Below are 21,632 nucleotides of genomic sequence, written 5' to 3'. Positions count from 1 at the left end.
GACATAGTTGGAGCTTAATAGGTAGCTGTGAAATGAAGAAGTCAGCAAGTGAAAGGGAAATAAGGAAAGGTAGAAGAGCTTTCACAGTCCCCTCAGCAGGATTTTTTCAGTCTAGCTACAGGGAGCTTTGAGTACCAACCCAGGGTGACAGAATGAGATGTGACTAGTGGATGGCAGCATGAAGTGTGAACACAGGATTCTAGTGTTGGCTCTGCCTCAATTGCCGTTTGGAACCTTGGGGAAGTCTCTGAGCCCCAGCTCCTCATCTGTCCCATTAGTCTGCCTGCATATGACCCAATATGGACACTTACCATCAGGGTCCTTGGGGCCGTTTTGACATTCATGTTTGAGGCTTCTTCCCCAAATGCCCAGACACCCAAAGCCCCTTGGCGCCTCTGCATCTGCAGAAAGCTTTTCTTGGCTGTAGTCCTGACTCGGGGACCTTCGCTGCCTGCTGGTGGAAAAGAATTCTCAGCTGTGGAAACTGGTAAACTACATATTTTACAGATGAGAGTCCAAATTCCTGATGACTCTAAATGTGGTATGCAATGGACAGAAGTCATCCCGCTGGTGTGACTTCCTGCTGGTGTCACCACCACCACCACTGCCCCATGTGGACATGCACGTCATGGAAAGACAAGAAGCAGCAAGTCACTGGTGTCTTGGCCAACGCTGGCTCTCACCCCTTACCCCTCACCCCAGTGCCTGTTCTGTGCTTGCCTACATTTTAAAAGTAAGATGTGGTCTATTTATTGTGCAGGAAAACAGTTCATGGTCATCTAACAGCAAAGAAGAAGGAACGAACAAGCCCCAGTCTCTGAGATCTGATCTGGCCTCCAGTCCCCACGCTCTTGGAGGAGGGGGTAACTTTTCATATTGAACAGCCACCAGTCCCTTGCCACCAAGGTCAGAGATGTCAGACATTTGGAGGCTGGAGATATGCAGTCCCAGGGAAGCAGAGAGAACTTGTTGATTTTCTTTTTTCTCTGATTGGGCCGAGATATGAAGGCAGCCTAGATCTGGTTGAGATGTGGAAATGCCCAGTGGCTATTTTACTTGTCAACCAGTTTTCCACCTTTCCCCAAATCAGTGGGCCTCTGGCGCCCTGCGGAGCCCCACTGCTGCATCCTTTCCGAACCCCTAAGCTTCTAACGCTTCCTCCCAAACTGAAGCCCTACCAGGGAGAAATGCCCAAATCATTCATGCCTGCGCCCAAGTTGCGCCAAAGGCACACCGGCATTCATAATATGTGCATGTGCGCGTGTGTGTTTGGCATGTGTATGTGTGTATGTGTGTACAAGCGCGCGCGCACGCGGGAGTGTGGCAGGGGCGGGCTCTGCGCCCGGGGGCAGGGCTCAGTGCTGAGAGTGGCAGCAGGACTTACCAAGCCGCTAGGGGCAGGGAGCCGCAGTGCCGTACTAGCCGGCAGCCGCTGAGGACTCTGCTGCGGGGCCGCGGATAACGGAGCAGGCAGAGGACCCTGGCATTGCCTAACCCCAGCAGGGCCGCCCGAGCTCTGCAGCGCCCACTCGGGCTGCCATCCCCTCCCCGAGCCGGCTGCGCGGGCGGGAAGACGCTCAGACGGCGGTTTCGGTCCCCTTTCTGTCTTTTGGTTCCTCTTTCCTCCCAAGTAAGGGAATAAGCCCTGAGGAAGGAGCGCTCCGGGAAACCGCGCAACCAAGTGTTGCCTGGCGAGAGGTAAGACAGTAGCTGGCGCAGCGGAGGCGGGCTCGGGCTCGGGCTGGGGGACGTGGGCCGCAGCAACTTGAAAAAGGAGGGCAAAGCCAGAGTCGGTCCCGTGGCCAGGGGAAGGACCTGCAGCCAAGGCCACTGCGCCCACCCTGAGGGTGCCACCTGCTTCCAAGTCCCTGCAGAAGGAGACCCTCGGCTGGAAGGGTGAGGGCGCCGGGAGCGGCACGGGGCAGGGCGCCGGCTCCCTTCTGGGTTGGGAGGACCTTCCACACCTCAAAGGTGTGCGGGAGGGAGGCGGCCTTGCTCCAGGCAGTTTGCCGAAGCAACTGGTCAGATTTCTCCCCTTCTGCACTTACCTTGCTCTTTGGTGTCCAGTTCGCGCTCCAAGGTGCACAAGGGCAGCTAGGGGCGAGGAACACCTACCGTTTGACCGTTTGACCGCCGACGCTGTGGCGGTCCACGGGTTTCAGGACTTGGGCACTCCGCAAAGCTCCTGGGCCAGGGGAGCTCAAAGGGAAGCTGCAGAGAACACGGATACCCTGACAAATATGAGCTTGGGAAGGGGAGAAGGGTCAGGGAGAGCATGTAAAGCTGACCTGTTTAGTCTCTGGGTCACACGATGTGTGTATGTGTGTGTGTGGCGGGGGGTTGTGTGTGTCTTGAGGGACGCACATCAAGTATCACCTGTGGGCTTTCGAAAACTCCACCAGTCCACCTGCAGATTCTGATATTTTCTTCCTCTGGAGGAGTGGACTAGAATTTGGGGAGGGGGCCTGTGGAGTTGGAAAAGCCCTACAGGTGATTCTGATGCGCCGCCTCCATCCCCGCCATAATTGCAGTGGAAAGCAGGGGACCAGAACGTGGAGGCAGCACCCAGAGGCGAGCCTTCCAGCTGCAGAACCCAAAGTGGCGGACAAGACCCCTCCCCCGCCTCCCCACCCGGGAGGCCGGAGGGTCTGCTGCAGCGCGCGGGGTTTTGTGGCTGCGCCGCAGTGATGCGCGGGAGAACTGCGAACCGGGGGCTCACTCCTAGCAGGCGCCACGCGGTTGTTTCCTCCGGCTTCATTAGCATACAATGACCTCCCTGTCCGGAAGACGACCTTGTCAATCTTTTATTTTGGGTGCTTGGGGGAATGCACCTTGGCTCTGGAGGTGCGGACCGGGGCGGGGGGGGATGGGGGGGGGGGGGTTTCACTGATGAGGGGCAGAGGTCAGGACACAGGGTCGGGACTTCCCCTTTGGTTCCAGTCCTGGGAACGTCATCCTATTTCGGTGCCTGGGATTCTTTGCCTAAAACACAGCCTGCAGAGAATCGTTGTCAATGAAGGAATGAAGGACATTAGATCCTAGGGGGCAAATATTATCACTGTTGGACACACACACACGCACACGCACACGCACACACCTTTGTGCTTTATGACCCTCTCATTCCAGAAATACGTCATAACATGGGGAGGGACTTCACCATCTGTGGTGTTAGACAGGCTGTATTTGCCAAAGATTCCGTCCTAATATAAATTATACCCATTAAATAAAGCAGCTGCAACTAAGCTAACTTCCCTGTTGTTCCCTTGTTGTACCCCCATCTAAGTATTTTCTTTGCCAGTCTTGCCTAAAGTTTGTGCATAGGGCTGTAGGCATTATTACAGGTATTTTTATGGGAGGGGTTTGGGGGTAGCGAGCCAGTAGATGAATCTTTGCCACCTTACAATTTCATGTCAGTGTTTAGTTCAGATCAACCAAGATGTGGGGGGAAATGATAAATGTCAGAACGTCTTGGAATCTAGACTCTCAGAAATAGGAGAAACTGCTCAGGAGATCTGTTCCTTGCCCCTACCCAAACTCTCCTCAGAGCACCTTCAACAAGTGCCAGAGGATCCTGCCAACCTGTGCCCAGAGGTCTGGGCTGTGCACTGTGTGATCTGTTGGGGGAGGAAGCCACAAAGCAGCTCTCCCTGCCTGCTGATCTCTGGGGGAGAAGGCTGCCTCCAGCTCCTCCTTTGGATGGGGAGGGGAAAGAGAGAAGTGCCTTTTTGTTGTGGGTAAAACTCTTTAAAATATATATATTATTGAATTACATCATTATGACAAAATTATGACTTTTTTTTATTTAGTATAAAAGCAATTCATGTCGATCGAATGCAGGAAATTTGGAAAGCTGAAAACTGTACAAAGAACGAAACACAACACCTACAATTTGATCACCCAGATTCCACACTGTCAATATATTGGCCTATTTTCTTTCCATCTATTTTTGTGCTCTGAAATCTTACAATCCATAGACAGCCAACATTTACTGGGTGCTTAAAACATGTACTTTGCAGGTATTAAGTATTTTGTATTCACAGTGTCATTAATCCTCAGAAGTCTTTCTAAGGCAAGCATTTATGTATTATTAACCTCACAGAGTTCAGGTGACTTGCCCAAATCACACAGCTAGTATGTGGCAAAACCAAGATTCAAACCCAGGCTGTCTGACTCCTGGTCTATTGCTTAGCCTCTGTAGCTAATGCTTCTTGCCTTCCCCACCCCCGCCCCCCCCAATTAGTGTTGTAGCAAAAAGTCCTTCATGCACATCAGCTTCATGACTGCATAGTATTAAGCTGTTAATCGTTTAAGTCATTTCCTGTCTTTAGCAACTACAAATAACTGTACAACATCCCCGGGCAAAGTCTGCTGCACACATTTCCAAATACTTCCTTTGAATAGAATTCCCAGAAGTAGACTCACTGGGCCAAACGGTATGAATGTTTTAAGGCCCCTGGTATATATGACAAGCTGCTTTTCGGAAAGGCTACAGCAATTTACACTTCCATCCAGCAGAGGCAACTGTGCTATAGTCAAAGCACATAACCTCTAGGGACTCACATAGACCAGGGCCTCACACAACCAAGCCAGACCACACAAGCATCTCCCTGATCTCATGGGAAAAGGAATCACAGTAATCCTGCTTTACACACACAACTACGAGTATGGAACCCATAGAGTATGAAGCTGTACCTGTTTTTATGTGAACATGTGCCAGTTGCAGAATTCTCTGGCTAGAGGTCACATATTAACTTTGAACTATTGTGTAAAATACTATTGTGTATATGAGCTTAAGATCCCCTTTCTCTACACAAGTAATTAGAATAGCCCTCACTCCTATGAATGTGCATCACTACCAGCCAGACTCAGCCAACACAAGCAATCCGTAACAGCTTCTTCAGACTGGCCATATTCACAGAGCTGTTTGTTTCCTCTAAGTATCCGAATTCCACAACCAAACCACAGTGTGAGTTGATATCACTTTATGTTGTAATGGAGTTCACCACCCCTCACCTCCCAAAAGCACTGATGTTTAGTGACTACAAATAAAATTAAAAAATAAGGCTATACACATGATAAAAAAAGTGTTCTCAGGTGAAGAAAATGTGGCCACAGGAGAGAAACTGAATTAGGCAATACAAAAAGACACAAAGGGGAAATTCTCAAAGAAAACAAATTGGCCCTTGCTCTGAGTTCTCTCTGGTTTGCTTCATAGCCACCTCTGCCACCAGCAGTGGGATTAGTGGCCCTGGAATATCATCTGTTGCTGTAAAAGGAATAAATGTCAATTGAGCCCCCACTATGAAATCTACTTATTCAAAAAGAGTTCAGGTCTTAAAATGTTCCTCTGAGAATCATTCCCTGACTGTTCATCTGGGTTAGAGACCTCTCTCTGCTCCACCTGTAGCACCTGTGCATACACTTGCCTCCCTATGGTAAAAATGATTTATCTGCATATCCCCCACTCAACTGTGATCTCCCGAAGGTACAGATGGCACTGTGCCCCCAGCACCTGATAATTAAATGTGATGAATGGGCACATAAGAGAATCTTCTAGCTACTATGCTGGTGCTTTATGAACATTGCTCTTCTGATGCATCTTCATTCTGCTCAGACTACTCAGTCTCAGAAATGTACCTGAAAGGTGTCTAGAGCTGTGCTGTCTATTTTCACATGGGACTATCACCATTTTCATTTAATTCATTAAAATTAAATGAAATTTAAAATTCCATTCCGCAGTCACATTTCCAGTACTCAAATGCCACATATGGCTGCTAGCTACCATATTGGAGAATACACATGTGGAAGATTCCAATTATTGCAGACAGTTCCACTGGACAGATTAGATTGTAAGCTTGGGGCAGGCAGGGAGTGTGAGTCTTTTCCTTTGCAACCAGCACAATGCCTGGCCAGCAGAGGAGGAGGGGGAGAAAGAAAGAGGAGGGATCGTGGTAGTAAATGTAGTAACATTACCTAAACCATTAATTGAGCACCTACTTTGTGCCCCACATTGTGCTATATTTTGTATATGCATTATCTCACTTAATATTCATATCACACCAAACCTGATATTAGCCCTACTTCACAAACAAGGAAAGTGAGTCTCAGAAAGTTTGGTCACAAAGCTAGTAGGAAAGGCTAAGTTTTAACTCAGGCCCCTATGATTTCCCAAGGGAAAGAATTGGTATAATTTGCAAATGTCAATGGTATTTCAAGAGTGTAAAATTTTGCTTGATGGGTGAGGTAAGGAGAAAGGAACCCACCTATACTGTAGCTTAACCAGAGGCCCAAAACCTCCTTAGGAGAACAGGCCAGTCAACCACCACCCTCCGTGTTTCTACCCAGTGAGGCCTGTCATCACCTCCAGAGAGAAATACTTGCTTGGTCAGGATCTCACAGCCAATTAATAGCATAACCTGGCTCCCCACTCCCTGGTCAGTGCCCTTTCCAGGCTCCATCCTGCCTCATAGGCCATTGGGTTCAGTGTCCTCACTATCATTATCACTCTTGCTCCAGTTTTCTCTAATTACTTCATTCTTAATGAATAAAACACAGAATGTCAGGGGAGGCCTAATCAGCACCAAGTACAGTAAGATGATCACTTCTTTTGTTTTACATTTTATATTTCTGTTGAAACTCTGTAAGGTTGAAGTAGGAATCTATACCAATAATACCTGTTAAGTTTAGTTTCAACTGAAAAAAAATCCCAATTCTCTTTTAAATTTGCTCTTGAACTGTGTTGCCTACCCACCCCCACTCCATGCTTGTACATATGCTACTTGGGACCCAGATAAAGAACCCTTGCATTTATTCCTAATTTTATCTTGTTCAATTCAGTCAATCTTGCCAGCTTTCCCAGATATTTCTGGCTTTGCTTCTGTTAGTTACTGACCCTCTGGTTGACTTCCTGCCATCTCAAAATCTGTTAAGTGTGACCTCTTCAACTAAGTCATCGATAAAGATGATGAACTTTACAGGATTCTGGGATATTCCACTCTATGCTCCTAAAAGTTAGATATTAATTCAATAAATAAACATCACTCTTTTAGAAAATTTATTCCACTTCTTGTATTATTACTTGGCCCATATTTATTCATCTTTTTCAAAAGATTATCAGGGGTATCTTATCAAAGGTCTTAACAAAGTTCCCCTACCCTTTATCACTGGTATTTCCCTGATCTGCTTGCCTGATATCGTTTTCAAATAAGCAATTTTGTTAGTCTGACATAAACTACTTTCATGACTTTAGTCCTAAAGGTTCACTCCACATCCCATTCCAGAATATTTCCTGGAATTAATATCAACCCGATAAGTTAAGAAATTCTCATAAGTTACTTTCCCATGAAAAAAAAAATAGAACTATGTTTGCCATGAAAATGGTGGTGATAGTGGTAGCGATGATAGTGGTGATTGTGGTAGTTGGTGGTGATGGTGATGGTAATGGTGGCGATGGTGGAGGTAATATGGGGGTGATGGTGGTAGTGGTGATAGTGTGGTGGTAACAGTGATAATGGATATGGTGTGGGGGTGGTTGGTGGTGATGGTGGTGGTGGTAGTGGTGGCAGTTACTGGAGGTGATGGTGGTGGTTGTTGGTGGTTGTAGTGATGGTAATGGGATAGTGGTTTGATAGGGGTGGTAATGGTATTAGTGGTTTCCTTACTCTTTGATTCTGAAAAGACTATAGAGAGTGGTCTAGTGATCTCAGTTGCATGTTGTCTTAGCACCCTGGAATATTATTCAATTAGTCCAAAAGACTTGTATTAATTTGAGGTGGACTTAAGTGTCTCGGCATCATTAATAATGAGACAAGGGAAGGATTCGAGACAGCATCTGGTCCCAGGCCTTCCTCTTCAAATTTGGGAATCCTCCATCCAAAGGGAAAGCACACTGCCTGGGGTGGCACGGCCTGGACAGGAACCCAGGTCTCCCACTCCTCCCCAGGGCTTTCCTCAGGGCATAACTTTTTTTCATCTTTGTTTTGGAAGTTTAAGGCTTTGTTTTCTGCAGAAGTGTTCATTTTTTTCTCTTGGAGTAAACCTCTGAAGTCATTGATACCTCAGTGAAAATTAAAGATTCTTTTCTGATCATGATTTAAAAGGAGAAAGGAGCCGAGAGCTCACTTTCCAAGTAGGAAATGGAGCCCCATCCATGGCAGGAGAGGGGCACTCAGAGAAAAGGTTCAAGTAAGAAGAGACTTTTTAAATAATTAAAATCACAATAATAATAACCACCTTCTACACGTGCACCACACTTAGATGATAACAATGTATTCAGATCCAATCATAAGTGTGAGGCAAGCAGCATGGATGTCACCAGCCTCATTTCACTAGTGTGATTTTACCAAAGCAATGGCTATGATCTAGAAGAGTCTACTGGGGCAAGAAAAGGGATGAAAGATAAAACTCAATGGCCACACAGCAGCTGACAAACCCCAGACTTGCCTGCTCAGCTAATCATTTGGGCCCATCATTCCTTTCTGTGTGGTCTGCATGGATTGTTTTATCCTCACTTAAGGCATAAATAGTCTCATCTAAACAGGAACTAAGTTTTCACTTTCCTGATGACTGATCTGGTGTGAAAGTTCCAAGTGGCCAGAGGTCAGCAGGGCCACTTTGACCCTTAAATGCTGAAGTGCTTGAAATGTTTAGCTCCAATGTTTTCATTCCTTGCTGCATTTCCCTACCTCTCTGCTCTGGGACAGCAGCCTGCAGCACTTCACCAGCCGCCTCAGCGCCCTGCCTCTTAGTTCAAGTGAAAGAGCTAATAAAGCTCTCTTGATTTCCCAGAAGGCCAGAGTGTTCCGTCTAGTATCTTTGAGCGCCACTCAAAATGGGTGCTCTCATCCAGTCCCCCACACTCCCCATCCAAGGTTTCATCAACAAAATGTTCATGATCTTCAGAACCTGACCCCAGGACACCCACTGATAGAAATCGGTCTCCCTTTTCTCATGCCAGGATTTCCAGCAGACTTTGGCTGACCACAAAGTGGTTTTTCCCAGCAATTAAGAAGCCAGTAGCCAAATTTTTCTATACCCGAGGAAGTCCCTACTGTTCTTAATTTTTTAAGCTAATTCTTTTTTTTTAATAGTTCATTGATTTTTAGAGAGAGAGAAAGGGATAAGGAGAGAGTGAAACATTGAGAGCTCAACATCGATTGGCTGCCTCCTATATGCTTCCTACCGAGGATCAAGCCTGCAACCCAAGCATGTGCCCTTGACTGGGAATCGAACCGGCAATCTTCTGGTACTCAGGTGATGCCCAACCAACTGAGCAACACTGGCCAGGGCATGTTTCTAATTCTTAAATCATGCAAGTCATGGCGAATGCACTCCTGAGGAGATCCACCCAATCATTTGAAACAACGCTAAGTCAGCAAATATACACAGTGGGGCAAAAGTAGGTTTACAGTTGTGAGTATACAAAACACAGAGTTTATCCTTATATTATTATTATTTATTAATTATTGTATTATTTTCCATATGAATAACTGTAAACCCACTTTTGCCTACCCAGTATATTGAGCACCCCTTCTGTACCAGGCATAGGACTAGGTCTGGGGATTGGGCCAACAGGGTCTCCAGGAGCTGGGTGGGACTGTGTGGAACAGAGTCAAAAACAAGTATCATGTAGAATTATCTCTAGATGAGAGTCAGAGGAGGATCATTTCCCCAGCTTAGGAAGGTATTGGACCAAGGAGGTCAGGTAATACTCTCTGGATGAGCAGATGAGCTTAAGCTGAAATTTAGAGGATGAATAGAAGTTAAATGAAGAAGTGAGTGTGTGTAATACATTCTAGGTAGAGGGAGCAGTGTACACAAAGGCTCAGAGGCAGTCCTTGTCTATAGTTTAGTGTTACTGGAGCAAAAACTGTGAGTTGAGAAATGTTGGGAGATGAGTCTGAAAATGTAGACAGGAGGATCTTGTCAAGTTAAAGAGTGTGGATCTTTTCTCATAGACAATGTGGTCGAGGGAGGTGAGAAATTAAGTGGAAACTGACATGGTCAGATTTTAACATTAGAGCAAATCCTCTAGCTGCAGCATTGGGAGGGGAGAAAGGAGCCCATTGGGGGGCTGTTGTCAGAATTTAAGTAATATGAAGGCTGAACAAGGTAGTTCAGATGGAGGGAGGCACAGAGTCAGGAGAGAACTGGTTATTAAATAGGTGTGACGATAGTGAGGGAGACAGAAAAACTAATGGTAACTCCCAGGCTTCTACCTTATGTGCCTAGGACAGTAGTTGTGCCATCGACCATGAGAACAAATGAGCAGAGGTGAGAGTAGGGTTAGGTAATGATTCAGTGCAAGGCATGTTATATTTGAGGTGTCAGTGAGAAGTCCAGATGGAGATGCGGTTGATAGATGAGCTATGTGGCTAGAGACCGAGATTAGGAAGTCATCGTGGAAGTGACAGGTGAAACCACCAGAGCCAATGAGCTCATGGGGAAGTCAATTTCCATTTATCTTGATACATGTATTGCCAGCATCTGAAAGACCCATGTCAAGGAGATCCATGCCTCTTTAATAATGGGAGGAAACTTCTCACAGTGTTGAGAGTCTGGGCTTGGCAGGTGAATTGGGGCAGTAGCCAGTTGCTGACTCAGCTAGACCAATGCCCACATCTGCCAGGTGAACAGTCAGGCATGGCGCTTGTTACAGAAACAATTGTATTCCTCTTCCACATTTGAGCTTCACAAATTTGTAAATATGGTTTGTTTGTGTGTGTGTTTTTTTATAGAACAGAGGTCCTCAACTCTCATTAAACATTAAAATAACCTTGGAATTTTACAAAAATAGCAATCATGGATCTCACTCAGGGAGATACTAATTTCATTGGTCTGGGTTGGGGCCTGGGCCTGAGTAGTTTTTTAAGGGTCCCCAAGTGACAATGTTCAGCTGAGTTAAGAAATGTTACTAAACAAGATGTTTCCTCACTGCTTCCTCAAATTATAGGGTTTTTTATTCCTTACCTTCTTTGGCAAATCTCCTATGAGTGCATTACAGTTTCTCTAAAAACCACTTTAAAATATCAGAACCTACTCTGGACTCTGCACAACAGCCCTGGTTTTGCCTGCACATTATCACTGTCTTTGCATTATATGCATATTTTTCCCTTATGACTTCAAGGAGAACCTTTGGAAAAAGAATCATGGGAAACCTTGTCAAATATCCTGACTTACACTGTAATCTACCACATTTCTCCCTGAGTTACATAACTTATAGACCTGTCAAAAAGATGCTATGACTTCTGAGTGAACCTTGGTTAGTCCTAAGGGTTCATTGCTTTCTCTTCTAAGTGCTCACAAAGCTGCACTTAACCCAGCAGTTCTTGGATTTTCATTTACATTAGAATTGCCTGGAAACTCTTCCCTCAGAGATTCTGGTTCAAGGGGTGGGGTGGGATCCGCAACCAACATTTTAAACCAGCACCCAGAGTGAGTCTGGTTCAGGTGCACCACCTTTGAGAAATGTGGTCTTAAAAATGGGAAATGAAGAATACACATTTAACTTACACCCACTCCCCTAGTGTTTTTTGAAATAACCAACTTGATAAATAAAATACTTTAATATATTTATTATAGTACTGACAACCAGAAAGGATACCATATAATGCACTTGTTAGAAATTTTGACATTCCATGATAAAAACTGTACCCAAGAATGAATTGAGGGAAAGCCCAACCAATCCATAATTCATCAAAGTTGATGGAAAAGTTGGCTTAGAGATGAAAAGGAAGGGACTCCTAAAAGAATTTCACTAGCATCTCTAAGTTAAGATGGCAGGGGTTGCAAATAATGGGAGAAAATATTTTCAAATCACATATGTGAAAGAAGGTTCGTATTAAGAATATATAGAGAACGCCTAAAACACAACAGCAATCTGATTCAAAATGGGCAAGAGATTTGAAAGGTGTTTCCTCAAAGAAGACACACCAATGTCAATAATTATATGAGAAGATGCTCAACATCACTAATTATTAGGAAAACCAAAACCACAATGATATACTACTTCACAGCCATTAAGATAGCTATGATTTAAAAAATATTGAGGAGGATGTGGAGAAATCGAGCACTGTTGGTGGGATTGTGAATAGTGCAACTACTATAGAAACAGTGTGGCGATTCATCAAAAAATTAAAATTAGAACTACCATATGATCCAGCAATTCTACTTCTGGATATATACCCAAAAGAATTGAAAATAAGGACATGAAGAGATATTTGCATATCCATGTTTGTAGCAGCATTATTCACAATGGTCAAAAAGTGGAAGAAATTTAAGTGTCCAACGATGAATAAATGGATAAACAAAATGTGGTATATGTACATAATGGAATAATATTCAGCCTTAAAAAGGAATGAAATTCTGACACATGCTACTACATGGATGAACCTGGAAGATGTTATGCTAAGTGAAATAAGCCAGTCACAGAAAGACAAATACTATCTGATTCCACTCATGTGGGGTATTTAGAATAGTCAAAGTCATAGAGACAGTAAATAGAATGGTGGGGGGGAGGAGAATGGGTTGTTATTATTAGTAGTACAGAGTTTTAGTTTTTCAAGATGAAAAAAGTTTCTTGGATGGATGGGGTGGGGGTGATTGCATAACAACATAAATGTACTTAATGCCATTAAAATAGACTTAAAAATGGTAAATTTTATAATATAAAATTAACATAAATTTCCAAATGTACAAGAAAATTGGCAAAATACAATCATGAAGGGAAACAATGTATTTTCATCAATCTTCAACATATTGAGTGAATAAACAAATGAGTATATCAAGAATTTTAAGGATATAAGGAACCTGATGCAATGAACATATACTTGACTTCACATTCAAGTAAATGTGTGTATGTATGTATATATATATACATACGTAGGTGATGGGAAACACTTCTCAATCACATTCATGCCTTCTCAGACACGCCTTGACCAGCATACACACTGGACCATGAGACTCACGCTCAGTAAACCTATAGTGGGAGTTTGTGAAAACAGTCTTTAGCAATTCTAAAGAAAAAATACATCTCAGAATGTAAAAGTAATGTCTCCCTATAAAATAGACACTATAAAAAAGGAAAAACTTAAAAATAAATCTTCAAGTTATATTACAGAGATTTAAGAACACATAAGGAAACTTTCAAAAGGGAGAAGTCTGAGATTAGGAACCTTCTTTAAAGTGAAAAAATATGGTGTTGAATTAAAATCATGTAATGGGAGCATGAGCATTAATTAGAACAATGCAGAAAACTATAGATGAATGTAAATTCTTACAGTACTGATAGACACATAAAGAAATGAAGTAATGAGAAAATGGAAGCTACAATTCAACAAATTAAATATTAAAAAACAGAAAACAGAATTTTTCAGGGGAAGAGGAAATGCAAGATGAATTATAATAAAGAACATAAAAATAATCATTCTGGCCCTGACAGGTTTGGCTCAGTGGATAGAGCGTAGGCCTGTGGACCGAAGGGTCCCGGGTTCGATTCCGGTCAAGGGCATGTGCCTTGGTTGCGGGCATATCCCCAGTGGGGAGCGTGCAGGAGGCAGCTGATCCATGTTTCTCTCTCATCAATGTTTCTAGCTCTCTATCCTTCTCCCTTCCTCGCTGTGGAAAATCAATAAAATATTTTTTTTAAAAAATAATCATTCTGATATCAATTCAAAATAGTTCATTGTGTACCAGGGACAATAAAAGTATATTCTGGTGAAAGTTATTAATTTATAAGAATAAAAAAATCTATTGGTATATTAACCATTGAAATTCTTTACTGACAAGAAGTATTACTCAATATATTCTGATGAAAAAGGAAATTAATGAACATTAAAATTTGAGAATGTAGCAGATGTGGTATAAAAGATATGAGGTGGATAATGAAACCTGTCAAATATAGACTTAGTGTTTATATGTCATTATTATAGTTATGGAACAATGCAACTATCAAAAATCATTCTTAATGAAAAAAGATACATGAAAAATTTAATGATAATAATTTCTGGCTAAAAACTCAAATTACTCCAGAAAAAAACTCAAGTGCTAAATCTCTCATCTTGTACTATGGGAGACAGTGAATATTGTTTCATTGTTGATATAGATAAATACGTTTAAATATATTTTTTAATGAGAAAGAGAACAGATGAACATAAAACTAGAAATGTCACATTTAACTTCAAAATTAAGAGTAATTTTTGTTATAGCCAAGATTGAAATCTAATAAAGAAAATAGCAAGGGAACATAAAAAAAGAAAGTATAATGTTATAGCCAAGATTAAATTCTAATAAACAAAACAGCAAGGGAACATAAAAAAAAGGAAAGTATAAAATAAGATGCTAGAAGTGAGGTCAAACATATTATCACATTAAGTGGGACTAGTTAAATAGTTTCTATTAAAAGACAAAGAGACATATTCAGTAAAAACTAATTTTAAATATATGCTGTTTTAAACAAAACGGAACAGAAAGAAACAAAATAGGGGGAAAGGAAAGGGCATAGATATACCAGGAAAATGCAAAACAAAGAAAGATGGGAGATCAATATTAATATTAGAAAAGTAGAATTTCATGTGGGAAACTTTAAGTGATGCATTAAATGTGACTAAAAGAATCCATTAGAAGACATACCTCCTTAAATATTGTTATTCTGATTAACATAAATTTCAAAATATAGAAAAAAATTAACAATCATGAAGGGAAACAATGTATTTTTATCAATCTTCATCATATTGAGTGAACACACAAATGAGTATATCAAGAATTTTAAGGATATAAGGAACCTGATACAATGGATATATACTTGACTTCACATCAAGCATAAATGAATATATATTTATTAAAATACTTATGATGTGCTGGGGGTGGGAGTGGCTGGGGAGAGATCAATGGGTGGGGGAAGGAGACATATGTAGTGCTTTAAACAATAAAGAATTTAAATATTTTAAAATGCTTATGAAATATTGAGAAATTTTTTATCACATTTTTTAAAAAAGTAGAAATTTTCCCAGCAGTAAGAAACAATAGAACCGAAGTAGAGTTACTCTAGGATAATTTATTCTAGAAACTTGATGTAGCCTGGGTGCACACCCACCTGCCACTCTTATTTCAGCATTCAGGAAGAACAAGATTCAAGACCTGCTATTTGACAAGCATCAAGTCTATAGAATACTTCCTTCTTTAAGAATGAGTAAACAGTAAAACTACATAAGGGAGAAAGAATAGCATACAGAATAAAAATAAATGAACTCCTCCAGTTAGACCTCAAAGGACATTTTAGGAGACTGGAATCCTCTTAAGAGGGCAAGGAGCCAGGGCCTCTACAAATCAGAAGGGAACCAGAATAGGCTGAGATGAAAACAAAATATGGTATGCAATGATATGAATGAAGTATGGAAAGATTGCAAGGAAACTAGAACACAGTAACAGAATTAAACTCTATTAGGTGGAACTAATGAGCAGAGTTTAGTCTATAGAAAATCAAATTAACTATGTGGAGGAAGCGATGTCATGAAGGATAGTTAATTAGTACTAAAGCCAATTAAAAAAAAGATATCTAGCTAATTATTGTAAATCCAGTTTTAAAATAGTATGCAAAAGTAAAATTCAAAGAGAAGACATGCATTGTTACAAAAATTATGAAACAACAAACGTAAATTTGAAACCCCAGACTACATTTGTAAAAGCCTGGGAAACACTGGTGTTTGTCCAGCGTCTACAGGAAAGGATGGGACACTGAAAACAAAACGCTCTTAGTGCCTTGGTTCAACTATGAGAGTGTCATCTCATTTTTGACATTTAAATTTAGAAAATAATAGTTGCATAATACATTTTTCATTAATCTATCTTATAAGAAAACATAGTCTATATGGCAAAAGACATAAAATAAAGGACATAGCATTAAAAAAAATTAGAAGCAAAACATGATGAGATCAATTACCTCCATTATAACAATTAACAAAAACAAATGAAATAACCTAACCTACTTTTAATAAAGGTCTGCATATTAGCTCCAAAACTAAAATCCAACCATATGTTGTTCACCATAGTCATTCCTAAAATAAAATGACATGCAAATATTAAAATAAAAATTCAAGACAAATATCATTAAATAGGACAATGAGGGTTGTTTTATAATGAAGAATCCAGCTCACAGTGAAAATTTACCGTCATGGAAATATATGCATCAATAAATATTGATAGATGAAAAGGTCATGCTGCATCCAAAACACAATAATGGTGAAAGACTTCAAAATGCCACTCTAGGGCTTTCATATATCAAGTAATCAAACAAGAAATAACATAAATAGAGGAATTGTGAAATACAATTTTAAAAAATATATGTTGCATAATATCTAACATGCAAAGAATAAAATTTCTTTTCCAGGGCTTATGGAACATTTACAAAAATTAATTCTATATTAGGTTACAAATAAAACCTCAGCAAGTACCTTTAAAGCAAAAATAGTAAAGGTCATAGTCTTAACCATTAGAAATGAGTAACAAAAAAATAAATAGCAACATGGGGGACAAGTAATGAATTATGGTCCATTTATACAATAATATACTCTGTAGCCATGAAAAACACTATTTTATGTAGAAGAATGTTTAATAACACCAAATAATGGTCACCATATATTGTTAAGTGAAAAAGTTAAAAAAAAGTTAAAAAAATTCAATGCATACATCTGTACATGATAGAATTCCATAAAGGATTTACAGCAAAATGTTACTTGTGGCTATGGTTAGTGGTAAGATTATATGTGATTTTTATTTTAGAGTCATTTAAAATATGATAGGGATTCTTGGCTAAGATTAGTATCATGCTTACACTGTTTACACTTTGTAGAATCTATAATCTTTCTTTTTTTATAATAAAGATAAGATTAAATGTGCTTGCTGCTAATCTATTGGCTTTTTGCTGTCGTTCTCCAAAATTTTTCAAAGATCAAGGAAACTGCGCAATAACCTCCACTAGAAGTTCTCCTGGTCATCCTTGTTCCCAGGCTAAGACGTTTTTTGCTCTTCTTGCTCTGAAATGAACTAGTCCACTTCCCAAACTACCCCTAATCTTTTTATTTTGCCAGTAGTTTTTATTTGTTTATGTCTCTTACTATTTTCAGATCATTTTGAGCTATTTTTTTTTCATGAAGTAATTCATATACATTTGTTCCCTCTTCCTATATCTACCTTATTTCTAAAGGTTGTTTTTTCAGATATGAACCCATGGACATACAGGCATTTTTTTTTAAGGACCATTCTTTTTTCTGTCTTCTCTTAGCCTTAATCTAGAGTTTCTGGCTATTTATTACAGCCAGGCTTCTCCTTCTTGACAACCCTGACCTCTGAGTTGGAATGGCTTCTCTCTCCAAAAAAAAAAAAAAAAGTCTCTGCATGCTTCAGCAGGCAGGGTCTTTCTGTTGGTCAGAAGGAGGCCCACAGGAGTTCATCTAGTTAAGCTTCATGACCCCATGACAAGAGTGAAATAAAAACATTTGTATGATGCTCTATTTTTAGCTCAATGAGACTTTCTGCAAACACATAGCCAGGACAAGTTCCCTTTCACTGCTTCAACTTCCCTTGTGCCAGAATAGTAGTGGCTGGGAATGCACTCTGCATCTTCTCCTTGTGGCCAAGTGGCCTATGGACAATGCTCACAATGCTATTACACATGTTCCTTGCCCTTTACTGCTCACTCATAAGGTGCTCTGCCTTTAGGGTCATAAAGTCCCATCATAAGCCAATTTTTGGTCCAAAGCCATGTTGCCATATAGCTATAGCCCATAAATACAGCTTATAGTACTCTTTGTAATCCTATATACGTATGTGTATTTGTGTATGGCCTTAGGCATCTCCCCTCTCATGTTTGTCTTCTTTTTTTTTTTATCACTTTGGATAGATTCATGGTATTATTCCAGCTCTTTGACCTCTTCCTCAGCAGCCTCCAGGCAAATAAATGCCCCCGCCCCCAGCTCATGAGTTACAAGTCTTTCGTTACTAGACATGAAAGTAATGATAAATTACTTTCAGCATCTGATAAATCATGACCCAGAAAGCTACATCTAGTATTGACATTGTTTGCTTCCTTTTTATCCCAGAACCCCAACTGTCAACAGAAAGAATGCATGACAACTATCATTCCTAGTCCCAGATTTTTCACTGTCTTGACCCAAACTAGTGGAAGATTGGATTAAACTAGATGATAAAGGACCTTGAATGCCTGGAAAAGAAATTAGACACAAACTGATAGTCAATAAGAAGCAGTTATTGGTTCCTAAGAAAGAGAATAATTGAAGCTAGTAGCTTTTGTAGAGTAGAGTGCTTATATGCAGAGCAGAATGAAATGGAGTGAGGAAGTTGTGAAGACTAGAGGCAAATGCTGAGGCCAATTAGGGGTTGTTACCCAGAAATTGGAGGTGCTGTCACAAGGAATTAAATTAAGAGAAATGGACAGAGCTGACAGATAATATAAAACAAAACTTGGTAGGTTGGTTTTTTATTTGGTATTCAAATTTTGGAGGAGAAAAGAGGTGGAGGTAACTAATACCAATTATCAAGCATACTGATCTGAAGAATGACATTTCCATTGAAAATATGAGGAACATCTATGTTATTTCACTTTGGAGGTGGATGGAGGTGGGAGAAAGATAAGTTTGAGAGTAGATCTATTTATGTAGTTAAAAGTCACACCTAGTGAATGATTGGAAGACTGTATAAACACATGTAATTCCATCAATAACAGGATGTCTTTCTGACCTACCTAAACTCAGCATGTAATTCCATGCTCTGCCCAAAACAATGTCAGTCGATCAAATAAAATGATTTTTTCTTCTTTAGTGGGGACTGATTTCATTGTGTTTGTCTAGTTCAAAGTGATTCACTCAGGGAGGTCAATCTCTCCAATTGAATTATAATTTATTAAACACATTCAGCCACGTGACTAACTGTGCTCATTTGCCAAACCCTCCCGTATCCTAATCTAGCTTTCGCATCTAGCCACTCCTAACACCTGAAAGCAGAAGCTGCCACAAAGTTCCCATGTGATAGTTTTCTGCTCTATTCATTAATTGCTTCTTAGGGGTGAAAGTGAAAATTCACCCCATTTAATCTTTTACCGCTGGTTCTGAAAAGCATCATCCTTCCCTTCATCCTCTTCCCTAAAACGAGGTCTAAGATTTTCATCCCTAGCTTCATACCGTCTCTCATCTTAAACCCCTTTCTCCAGTTCAAAGCACTAAAGATATCAGGGAATCTTGATACATTTACCTGTATTTGATAAAAAATAAATAAAAAAAGAAAGACAATTAACAGCTACTAAACCCTGTGTGCCAGGCACCGTGCTAGGAACTCTATATTCATTATGTCTAACTTTTCTCTTTAACGTGATATCACTGTTCCAGTTTCCCACCTGAGGAAACTTAGGCTCAGACAGATTAAAAAAGAATAAATACTGTGCTTAAAACCACAAATCTAGGAAATTGCATGATGAGATGTAGACCCAGTGTGTTGGACTCCAGGGCTATCCTCTTCTGATTTCGGGCAGGTCTAGATTTCTGGATGTAGGATAGTGTTGGCAATTTGTTCTCCTCATCAGAAACCAGTGGTATAAAGGAATAATAGAAGAGAACCTCTTTTCACCTCACAGGCCCCAGTGTGTAAACCTCTAAACATCTCACCCACTCTCCACCCAACAGGGTTCATGAGTTTGGAAAATTTGGGGGGAAACGAAATGGCACATTTCTAGTTAGTTTGACCTGAGGAATTCATTAGCTATAATTTTTATTAAAATTGAAAATACAAGAAATAATCTCATAGCATGAAGAAACTCTTTTAAATTAGACCCAATTTAGGAGTATTGAAGTTTTGATTTCCACAGTTTCTCCCTCCAGTGCAAGCATGTCAGGTACACTTCATAAACAAGAGTTTTCTCTCTTCTCTGTCCTTTCTTCTCAATCAACCACATGAGCATCATTGTGTCCTGAGTTCTCCTGCCTCTGAGGCTTAGCTCGCACAGCTCAGTACTACAGCTGATATGGAAGCTCTCTGGTACCTCCAGTGAACTGTCAGTTCACTGAGGGCTGAGATCAGTCGTAATTCATCCCTGCATCCCTTTTACCTCCTAGTAGAGTACTTTACACATAGCAAGAAGTGGGTAAATATACAAGCATAATTGAATTATTATTTTAACCAAATGTTACAGGGAAAGATGGGATAAGTAGAAGATAAAAAATGCCCACTATGATGTACAAAATAACAATTCTGATATAGAAAAACTTCAGGTGCAGATAATTCTTTTATTTAACCATGGTGCATATTTACGCATCCAAATGCTGAAATTCACATAAAAACATATAATACTCAAAAAGTTACAAAAGGACATGTAATGCACATTGTTCATAATGTAATCCCACACACACTACATGTTTATATGTAATGCACATAGATTTGTTCTCCATACAATAACTGCTTAACTATCTATCTTCAAGTCAATGTGCTATAAGGCTCTAACCAACGTAGGTAAACTTTGAGAAGACTGACTTGGGTTGTGCTAGAGAAAATAGAAAGAAGCAGAATAAGACGATGAAAATATGAAATGCCCTTTATATTTTTAAAATTATATAAAGAATACATTATTAAAAGAATTAAAACATTACAGGTAGTAGAATCTCAATTTCTAATTTCCTTGGAGGTAACTATTATGTTGTGTGCATCCTTTCATCTCTCTCTTTTTTTGCAGTAACAAACATATATTTGCCCTAATTAAAGTATTACATATAATTCTAAGTTTTTTTTAAAAAATACCATTTCCTTTTATAAGTTCCAATAATTATAATAACTGCATAAGGAACATTCTGTTATTCTAATTTTACAAATGAGGCTCTAGGGCTCGGCCAGATTAAGATTTTTTATTTATTTTTTTAAAATATATTTTATGATTTTTTACAGAGAGGAAGGGAGAGGGATAGAGAGTTAGAAACATCGATGAGAGAGAAACATCGATCAGCTGCCTCCTGCACACTCCCCACTGGAAATGTGCCTGCAACCAAGGTACATGCCCTTGACCGGAATCAAACCTGGGACCCTTGAGTCCGCAGGCCGATGCTCTATCCACTGAGCCAAAGTGGTTTGGGCTAGATTAAGATTTTTAAATTATTCCAGAATCATGGAGCTAGTAAATACCAGAACTAAAACAAACTAAGCCTTCCTTTCCATGAATAAGATATTTACCCATTTAGTCAGGTTTTCCTTTAGGTCCTTCAATAAATATTTATAGGTTTTTCCATAAAGGTCTTAACACATTTCTTGTTAGACTTATTCCAGAGTACATTTAACTTTTCAGAAAAAAGAGATATTTTTCTATTACGCTATATTTTATATTTGGTTATTGCTTATATAAAGGAAAACATTTTGTGCTCTTATTTTAGTCCTCACTGGAGGGTATGTTTTTCTTGATTTTAGAGAGAGTGGAAGGAGGAGGGAGAGAGAGAGAAACATGGATCAGTTTCCTCCTGCATGCACCCCGACTTGGGATCGAACCCACAACCTAGCTATGTGCCCTGACTGGGAATTGAACCCGCAACCTTTTGGTGTACAGGACGACACTCCAACCAACTGGGCCACCTGGCCAGAGAAGC

General features: G+C 40.4%; 1 protein-coding gene across 5 annotated transcripts in view; it reads left to right on the top strand.

Annotated features, from left to right (window-relative positions):
* Nucleotides 1–1,370: 1,370 nt before the first annotated feature.
* The window catches only part of DGKG (diacylglycerol kinase gamma), a 197,507-nt gene continuing 177,245 nt past the window's right edge, over nt 1,371–21,632 (top strand). For 2 of the 5 annotated variants that reach the window (XM_015567631.1, XM_006754153.2), the window contains exon 1: nt 1,371–1,698. The gene's annotated coding sequence lies outside the window, so the exon portion shown is untranslated. The remainder of the gene's footprint in view (nt 1,699–21,632) is intronic. The other 3 variants (XM_006754155.2, XM_015567629.1, XM_006754154.2) reach the window with 2 other exon arrangements.

The sequence above is a fragment of the Myotis davidii genome, unplaced genomic scaffold (assembly GCF_000327345.1).
Source record: "Myotis davidii unplaced genomic scaffold, ASM32734v1 scaffold1252, whole genome shotgun sequence".
Classification (NCBI taxonomy): Eukaryota; Metazoa; Chordata; class Mammalia; order Chiroptera; family Vespertilionidae; genus Myotis; species Myotis davidii.
The sequence above is the reverse complement of the archived record's forward strand: the minus strand, read 5'-3'. Positions and strand labels throughout refer to the sequence as shown.